Here is a 9,606-nt window from a genome sequence, read left to right on the forward strand (position 1 = left end):
GAAACTATCTTAGCACAGATACCCTCTCTAGTATCAGATATCTATAAGCAAGTCACCTCCTCTACTAGTGGGTTGTTCCCAGGAGGCAGGACCTTGTACTTCTCTCCCCCAAATAACCCTATATCCAACAGAGCTCAATAAATGCTTGCTGCATTGGGCCAGTCCTAATTCCTTCTACTGCCTTCCATTTCCTCCTTCCCACCCCCACATACTTCTTCCTATACAAAAGAACCTTGGTGGATTTTTCAGGCTTAAATAAAGACAAGACTAGGATGTACCTGCGAGTGGGGTGGGCAGGAGAGAGAGGCTGGCCTGACTTCAGCAGAGGGAGGTGCCAGGGGGACAATAGAAGCTTGGCCCTGTGAGGCAGCGGCTGGCTGCCACAGAATAGTATGCGGGGCAAGCCAGCCATATTCATTCATTCACCTATTCTTTCAAAAATGGAGAATCTACTATGTGCCAAGCCCTGGGCTCAGGGCTGGGGATCCTGCAGGAAGACGATAGACAAGTCATGACACATGGAAGGAGTGTTAGGAAAGTGGAACCATGGGAGGCACCAAGAGCCCAGAGCCAAGATCTTTGAGCTGCCTTGAGGCCATCCCTCCGTCCAACCATCATCCATCCAACAAATGTTTGTTTCTCTTTTTTTTTTTTTCTTTTGAGATAGAATCTCGCTCTGTGGCCCAGGCTGGGGTCAGGAAGGGCCTACACTTAAGTGGAGCCTGAGGAATGCAGAGGTGTGTCAAGCACTCAGGGGGCTCTGCTGGGACAGTGTCAGAGGGCACAGGGGAGCCCAGCACACTCAGCTGAAGCCCAGGATGAAAAGGGACTGGGCAGGGGAGAGGGAGGCAGCAGGGGCAGCAGCTGTCACTCCAAGTGGGCGTGCCCATGCACGGAGCTGGGCTTTACACAAGGGCGGCGGAAACTGGGGGAACCCACAAACCCCCTCCTCCTCCTCCTTCCTGTTCACAGTCTTTGGAGGAACCCTCAGCTCCTGGGACAAGATGGGATATACCTGCCATGCTCCCTATCTAACACTTGGCCTGGTCTCACATCCTCCCCCTGAACCTGGACAGGCCTCAGACATCTGCAGGGGAGACCCCTTCCTGTGGGGAGCGAGTCTGCACACAAAGGGAGGGTGGTCCAGGAAGATGGAGAACAGGAAGGGCTTTGTAGCCCCCTCATGAGCTCTTCACTCGTAAACTCTTCTGCCTCCCAAATTCGAGACCTTGGGGGTCAGTATCAATTACAGCTGAAGAGCTCAGGAGACTGCGCTGGGTGATCATGTTCACGGCCTGGCTGAGCCACTGATTCACATGTGACCTTGGGCAAATTCCTGAACCCCTCGATGTCCAAGTTTCCTCTCTGGGTTTCTTATCAGGATTGAAGAAACTAAGGTAGGTAAAGGGCCCAGCACAGCGGCCAGCACATAACGCACTCCATCAGTATGAATCACGGTCATTGTTATGAGTCAGGGAATGAGCTCCCTGTCACCAGGAGTATGTAAGCAAAGGCCTGGGGACCTGCTCTCAGGAATGCTGGAGAGGGCATCACAGGCCTGGGTGCAAGGATGGATTCGATGACATCTCCACTTTTCAATCTCAAAGGTCTCTCAGCTTCCTTCCTCCACCAACCCGCCCACGTGCAAACCCGGCCACACAGCTGAGTGCTGGCTGCAGAGGGCGGGCAAAATGTCAAGAAATTTCCCCGAGAGATCAAAGAAGGGGTTTTTGTGGGTTTTTCATTTTTCCTCTCTGGCTACCCGGAAGCACAAGGTCAATAAAACTCCAGTAAAATGCCCCACCCACCACACCAATATGGAGTACTCAGCCCCAACCAGCACTGGGCCTTGGAGAGGCGAAGTGGGGAGAAGGGAGCCCCCTCTCCCTGAGTCACAGCTTTTAAGTGGAGGGAGCCTGGGACCTGAGATGTCATTTTTCTCTCCACCCACTCCCCATCAAGGCCCTGTCAGGCTGGGGTCAAAGCAGCCAGAAGAGGATAAGAAAGAAATGTCTTTCTCCTTGTGGCTGGGACTGTAGGTCCCATGAAAAGTCATAGAGCACTGTGGGCCACTCCATTCCAGAGGATAAAAACCACAGCAAGCGGGCCCTGGGAGAACTGAGTGGGAACCACCACCAAGCATCAGGCTAGCAAGGGAAGGCCTCATGGAGGAAGGGGTTCCAGAATTATAGCAGGTAGGGACTGTGGGGACGGCATCCCAGATGGGGACAGGCATGTCCAAAGGCCCAGAAACTAGGCCTGGCACAGTGGCTCACACCTGTAATCCCAGTAATTTGTGAGGCCGAGATGGGCAGACCACTGGAGGTCAGGAGCTGGAAACCAGCCTGGCCAACACGGTGAAACCCCATCTCTACTTAAAATACAAAAACTAGCTGGGTGTGGTGGTACATGCCTGTAATCCCAGCTACTTGGGAGGTTGAGGCAAGAGAATTGCTTGAACCTAGGAGGCAGAGGTTCCAGTGAGCCGAGATCACACCACTGCACTCCAGCCTGGGCAACAGAGTGACAGTCTATCTCAAATAAATACGTAAATAAGTAAAAAGGCCCAGAGACTTGAAAGCATGCAGCAGTTCCTATAGAATGGCCAAGGGAGAAGAAGTTGGAAAGGTGAAAGATGACCCCATTATAAGAATGAGAAGCCAGGCGTGGTGGCTCAAGTCTGTAATCCCAGCACTTTGGGAGGCCAAGGCCGGCAGATCACCTCAGATCAGGAGTTTGAGACCTGCCTGACAACATAGAGAAACCCTGTATCTTCTAAAAATATAAAATTAGTCAGTCATGATGGCACATGTCTGTAATCCCAGCTTCTCAAGAGGCTGAGGCAGGAGAATCACTTGAGGTGGAGGTTGCAGTGAGCCAAGATTGCACCACTGCACTCCAGCCTGGACTACAGAGAGAACTCTATCTCAAAAAAGAGAGAGAGAGAGAGAGAAATAAACGTTTGTTGGATGGATGATGGATGGATGGATGGATGGATGGATGGATGGATGGATGGAAAAGTAGATGAGAAAATAGCCAGGAGCGGGGGGTGTATGGATGAGGGGGTGAATGGGAAGATAATTGGAGGGATATGGGAAGGGGATGGTGCTATGGACTGAATTGTGTACCCTACAAAGTTCATATGTTAAATGTGTTGAAACCCTAACTCCCAGTGTGACTGTATTTGGAGATAGGACTTTTAGGAGATAATTAATGCTAAATGAGGTCATAAGGATGGGGCCCTAATCCAATGGGATTGGTGGCCTTATATGAAGAGGGGGAGAGAGAGAGAGAGAGAGAGAGAGAGATCTTCCCACCATGAGAAGACTGTCATCTGCAAGCCAAGAAGATAGCCCTCACCAGAAACCAAACCCTGCAAAAACCTTGATCTTGGACCTTCAAGCCTCCAGAACTGTAAGAAATAAATGTCTATTCTTTAGGTCACCCAGGCTACAGTATTTTGTTATGGCAGCCCCAGCAAACTAATACAGATGGGTGGATGGATAGGGGCCGGATGGGAAGAAAAATGGAAAGGGGATGGAAGGCGGTGGGTTAGTGAGTGGTTAAAAAGATGGGTGGGTGGGTAGGTACATGGATGGATGGGCAGGTGAGGGGGACAGGTACTTGGATGGGTGGGTGGATGGCCGACCAGTGAAGCACTGAAGAAACCAGGGGACCCACCTGATAGATCATTCAAAATCAACACTAAATCAAAAATAAAAGCAAGAAAGTCCAATAGCATCCAACCCACTGCTCTCGCCCGTACAATGACTACTTTGAATCATTGTTGAAAATACAAATCAAAATCAAATACAAAAACATCAAATTCTTTCTAAGAATGTTTCCCTCTGTCCTTTGGTGGCCTGAGCATGAGGCTGATCTGAATCTCGTGGGGGAGTTAAGAGGCCACAAGTCTGGGAACTGACTGACCCAGGTTCCCGCACAGCTCCAGTGGAATACCCCTGATGGCCGTAGCCTGTCACCACCCTCCAGACAGCACAGCTGGGAGGATTAGGTGATGGGTGGATGGGTCCCTCCGCCCCCACCATCGGAAGCCCTCCAGATGATGCCCGCCCACTTGCAATGGCCTGTTGTCCTCAAAGCAAGACAATGAACCAGACACACACAGACTCCCTCCCACCCTTGCTGGCACAGCTAAAGGCTGATGTCCTCGTGACAATCTCTGTTCCTGGAGGTCAGAGACCACGAGGGCATCGTTATGTCCTGCCCCTCCCATCTAAGACCACTGGTTGTGCCTCAGAGCTTTTGATCATAACCACAGGGGCAGAAATGCCTCACGACCCTATTCCAGCTGCTTATCTCCTCGGGGCTAAGCATTAGCTGCCAAATGGAAAGAACAACACTCGCCCAGCTCCAGAAGGATTTCCTGGTAATGGACTAGAAGTCAATCACGGTGCTGGGGGTGGGCAAGCATTCCAGAAAGGGAGCTCTAGTCCGGAAGTCTGGTCTCAGAGAAATCTACTATCCAGGTTGTCCCAGGATAAATAAGCGTCCTGAGCTGGAGCAGTCAAGAACTGCAAAGAGGCCAGGCACGGTGGCTCAGGCCTGTAATCCCAACGCTTTGGGAGGCTGAGGCATGAGGACTGATTGAGCCCAGGAGTTCAAGACCAGCCTGTGCAATTAGCGAGACCTTGTCTTTATTTTAAATTAATATAAAAAAAAAATTAGGCCGGGCAAAGTGGCTCACGCCTGTAATCCCAACACTGTGGGAGGCTGAGGTGGGTGGATCACCTGAGGTCAGGAGTTTGAGATCAGCCTGGCCAATATGGTGAAACCCTGTCTCTGTTAAAAATACAAAATTAGCCAGGTGTGGTGGCGCATGCCTGTAATCCCAGCTACTTGGGAGCCTGAGTCAGGAGAATCGCTTGAACCTGGGAGGCGGAGGTTGCAGTGAACCAAGATTGCGCTGTTGCACTCCAGCTGGGCAACAAAAGCAAAACTCCGAAAGAAAGAAAGGAAAGAAAGGGGAAAGGAAGGAAGGGAGGGAGGGAGGGAGGAAGGAAAGGAGGGAGGGAGAGAGGGAGGGAGGGAGAGAGGGAGGGAGGGAGAGAGGGAGGGAGAGAGGGAGGGAGGGAGGGAGGGAGGGAAGGAGGAAGGAAGGAAGGAAGGAAGGAAGGAAGGAAGGAAGGAAGGAAGGAAGGAAGGAAGGAAGGAAGGAAGGAAGGAAGGAAGGAAGGGGGGAAGGAAAGAAAGAGAGAGAGAGAGAGAAGAAGAAGAAGGAAAAGGAAAGAAAGAACTGCAAAGGGCTTCCAGGCCCCAGAAATGAAGGGTGGTCAGAGGATGTCGACAGCCCAAACTTTGAGGTCTCTGAGCTCTGGGCCCCGGCCCTGATCATTCCACCATTTCCCAACTGTGTTACCCTGGTCATCAAGGAAAGTGGCTGGAACTTAACCTTGCCAAGCCCCAGTAGCCTCATTTGCAAAATGAGTGTAATAAAGGATCATTGCAAGCACTTAATGAGATGATGCAGTGCATATAAAGGTCTTGGACTCATGGATAGTAAGTGTCCAATAAAGGGCAGCTCTAAGTTAAAAATAAAAACTCACGGAGATGGACTTTCTTGTGGCAGCAACAAACACAGTCTCAATTCTACAGCCCTAACCTCTGACAGAGTCTCTGGACTCTGCAATGCCAGGAATGACCTGCAGAAAACTGTAGCCGATTATGACAATGACGGTTGGCTCCAATTTCCCCACTCATCAATCCCCCAAGAGGGTCATCAATTGAGGACAAATTTCCCCCCTTCTCCCCACCCCCAGCGCCCCCACTCACCCGTGGGGCAGCGGTAACAGCACCTCCTGACAGCCTTGTCATAGTAGTGGCCAGGGTTTCCACGACAGGTGTCCTTGAAGGGTCGATCCTAGCAGGTCAGAAAAGCTGGTGAGGCCAGGTGGGTCCCAGATATCCATACTCCCTCTGTCCCCACCTCCAGTCCCAGGAGACCTGAGACGGAGTTTTGTATTATCGGAGAGAAATCAGGACAAGAACTCCCGATTCCACAAACCCACACCGCCCTTGGGCTTACCCCCTGCTACTCCAGCTCAGACCAGAAACTTTAGCATCTCCCTTGACTCTCTCCTCTCAAACAACCCACCAACAAATTCTCCTGGCCCTTTTCATACCACAATCATCACCACCTTCACCTGGGGCCAGTCACCATCCCCTCGCCCTGGGATTAACATAGTTGCTTCCTACCTTGTCTCTGGGATGGACCCAACAATACACATTTCTGGTAAACTTATTTGTTGAAGTCTAACACACCCATACAAAAAAGTGCACAGATCTCAAGTTACAGCCAACTGCATTTTTACAAGATGAATGCACCGGGCAATCAGCACCCAACTCATCAAACAGGATCTTGCCAGCCCCAGCTCCTCCCTCATCCACCCTCCCACACACTTCTCCCAAAAGGCTGATTTCTATCCCTCTATTAGTGCTGACTGCTTTTGGATTTCACATAAAGTAGAATTACACAGTCCATTCCCCTGCAACCAGCCTCTTTCATTCAGCATTATATTGTGAGAATCATTCGCATTGTTGCAAATAACAGTTGCTCATTTCTGTCCATTGCTTTGCAGTATAGCATTGCACAAATATGCACAATTTATTTGTCTAGTCTACTGTCTTTTTTTTTTTTTTTTACTTTGTTGAGACAGAGTCTTGCCCTGTTGCCCAGGTTGGAGTGCAGTGGCATGATCTCAACTCATTGCAACCTCTACCTCCTGGGCTTAAGTGATTCTTGTGCCTCAGCCTCCCAAGTAACTGAGACTACAGGTGTGTGCCACCACACCCAATTAGTTTTTGTATTTTTATCAGAGAAAGAGTTTCACCATGTTGGTCAGGCTGGTCTTGAACTCTTGACCTCTAATGATCCACCTGCGTTGGCCTCCCAAAGTGCTGGGATTACAGGGTATGAGCCACTACTCCGGGCCTGCTCTCAATAGACATTCCACTTTTTGGTTATTATGATAGTGCTGCTGGGAACATTCCTGTACATATGTTTTAGTGACCAAATGTACATGCTTCTGTTGGCTATATACCTAGGAGTGGAATTCCTGGAGCATAAGGCATGCTCAGTTCTGACAGATTCTCCATCCAGGCTTCTAAAGCAGTCGTACCAATAGGTACTTCCCTGCAGTGTCTGAGGATTCCAATTGTTCCACTTCCTTGTCAGCACTTGGTGGTGTCAGTTTTTAAAACTTTCGCCATCTTGTTGGATCTGTAGTGATACCTCATTGTGGTTTTTATTTGCATTTCTCTGATAAGTAATGTTGTTGGGCACCTTTTCTCATGTTTATTACCATTTAGGCATTCTTTTTTGTAAGATGCCTATTCAGGTCTTGTGGCCATTTTTTTTAATCGGGTTGTCTGGCTTTTCTTATTGATGTGTGAGAGTTCTTTACATATTCTAGATACATGGCTTTTGTTGATTATATGTACTGCAAGTATTTTCTTGCATCCTCTGGCTTGCCTTTTCACTTTCTTTATGGAGGCTTTTGATGAACAGACATTCTTAGCTTTAATAAATTATATACACTAATCTTTTCTTTTGTGGTTAATGCCTTTTTTTGTCCTGTTTAAGAAATATTTGCCCACTCAGTGTCACTTAGATATTCTCCTACATTAACTTGTAGATGAGATTGTTTAATCGTTCATATTCAAGTTTCATTCTTGTGCATGGTGTGAAGTAGGGGTCAGAGAGGCTCACTCTTTTCAGGAAGGTGTGGTTTTTGTTTTGTGGGTTTTTTTGAGGTTTTTTTGTTTGTTTGTTTTTTGAGACAGGGTCTTACTCTGTTGCCCAGGCTAGAGTGCAATGGTGCAATCATGGCTCACTGCAGCCTCAGCCTCCCAGGCTGAAGTAGTCTTCTCTTTTGCCTCAGCCATCCAAGTACCTGGGGTGACAGGCATGCACCCCCACACCCAACTAACGTTTTATTTTTTTGTAGAGACTGGGTCTTGCTATGTTGCCAAAGTTGGTCTCAAACTCCTGAGCTCAAGTAATCCTCCTGCCTCAGCCTCCCACAGTGCTGGGATTACAGGCGTGAGCCACCTCGCCCAGCCTCAAGAAGATGTGTTTTTCACAAGCCCCCCATGTGTTTCAAGGGTTCTTTGAAAGTGAAGCCCCATCATAGGAAAGGGTTCAAGAGAGGAAATTCTCTGTTGAGATCCCAGGGAAGGAGTTTTGTCTTTCCAGATGGAATGACAGGGGTAATCCAGGATGTGAAACTTCTGGGGTGGAACGAAAGGGAGAAGAAGGGAAGCAGGAAATGAGGCAGGAGGCAGGGAGGGAGCCTCGTCGCATTTCCATATCTTCAGCATCCAAGATGGTGCCTAGCAGAAAGGAGGTGGCAGCTGGTGCAATGTGAGGCTTTCTTGGTTTGGGGAAGGGAAGCAGAAGCCACCTTCCCCCAGGAGAGAGGCCTGGCTGGCCTAAGGGGCTGCCTGACCCTTCTCTCCACTCAAGGGAACAGTGAAGTTTCTGGCATGTTCAGGAAGCAGCAGAGAGCAGCAGCATGGCTGGAAGGTGGATAAATGGGGTGTTGGTTACATCATTCTTTTTTTTTTTTTTTTGCATGTCTGAAACATGTCGCCATATTAATTTGAAATAATACATGAACCTGATATTTGCCCAATAGTCACATGGCGCTTGGGTGGTCTCCCTTCTCATTTAATCCAGAGCCCAGGGCCTTGAGGACACCCTCCTCCCTCCAGCATCAGAGGAGACTGTCCACTCTAAAGTCACCCCGAGGGCCCCTGGGAGCCTCTCCAGGGGACAGGAAACTGCCAGGACACCTGAAGTGCTCCTAACCCACAGGATCTCACTGAGTGAGTTCAGTAGCCTGTGCCTGGGGCTGGCTGGAGGTGTGAGGGCTCACCTGCAAGGCCTGCTGAGTGTGGGAACATTCTGGGTCCTTGTCCTGGGTCTCCCCTCCCGGCCTGTCTGCTAATCTCACTGACAGCTACGGAGTCTACAGGGACCATGGCCCCGGGCCCTGCTCACTCTGCTGGGGCCTAGAACACATTCGGGGGGGCTCTGGCCGCTTATGTCTCCCTCCTGCCATCACACCTGGGTCCATGGAGGGGTAGGGGGTGCAGAGAATGGGGAGCCCATGGTATTGCACCTTAACCCCCCGAGTCTGGCCTTGGGTGCCTGCTTTCACACAACTCCTCCTTTTCACACCCCTAGCTCTTTGGGGCCAGATCACTATCCCATGTTACAGATCAGGAAGCTGCAGCCCAGAGAGGTGTAGCCACCTGCCCAAGGTCACACGGCAACTAAGTGCAGAAAGGTTTGAGCTTCACTGTGTCCCCAATTCTCTCCCATCTCTAGGCCACAGGCTACCCATCTTTCAAATGAAAAAAAATCCCAGGGCTGGGCGCTGTGGCTCATGCCTGTAATCCCAGCACTTTAGAAAGACGAGACGGGAGAGTCACCTGAGGCCAGGAGTTCGAGACCAGCCTGGCCAACATGGCGAAACCCCGCCTCTACTGAAAATACAAAAAAAACTAGCCAGGCGTGGTGGTGGGTGCCTGTAATCCCAGCTACTCAGGAGGTTGATGCACGAGAATTGCTTGAATCTGGGA

Source organism: Chlorocebus sabaeus, chromosome 20, assembly GCF_047675955.1.
Source record: "Chlorocebus sabaeus isolate Y175 chromosome 20, mChlSab1.0.hap1, whole genome shotgun sequence".
NCBI classification, from domain to species: domain Eukaryota; kingdom Metazoa; phylum Chordata; class Mammalia; order Primates; family Cercopithecidae; genus Chlorocebus; species Chlorocebus sabaeus.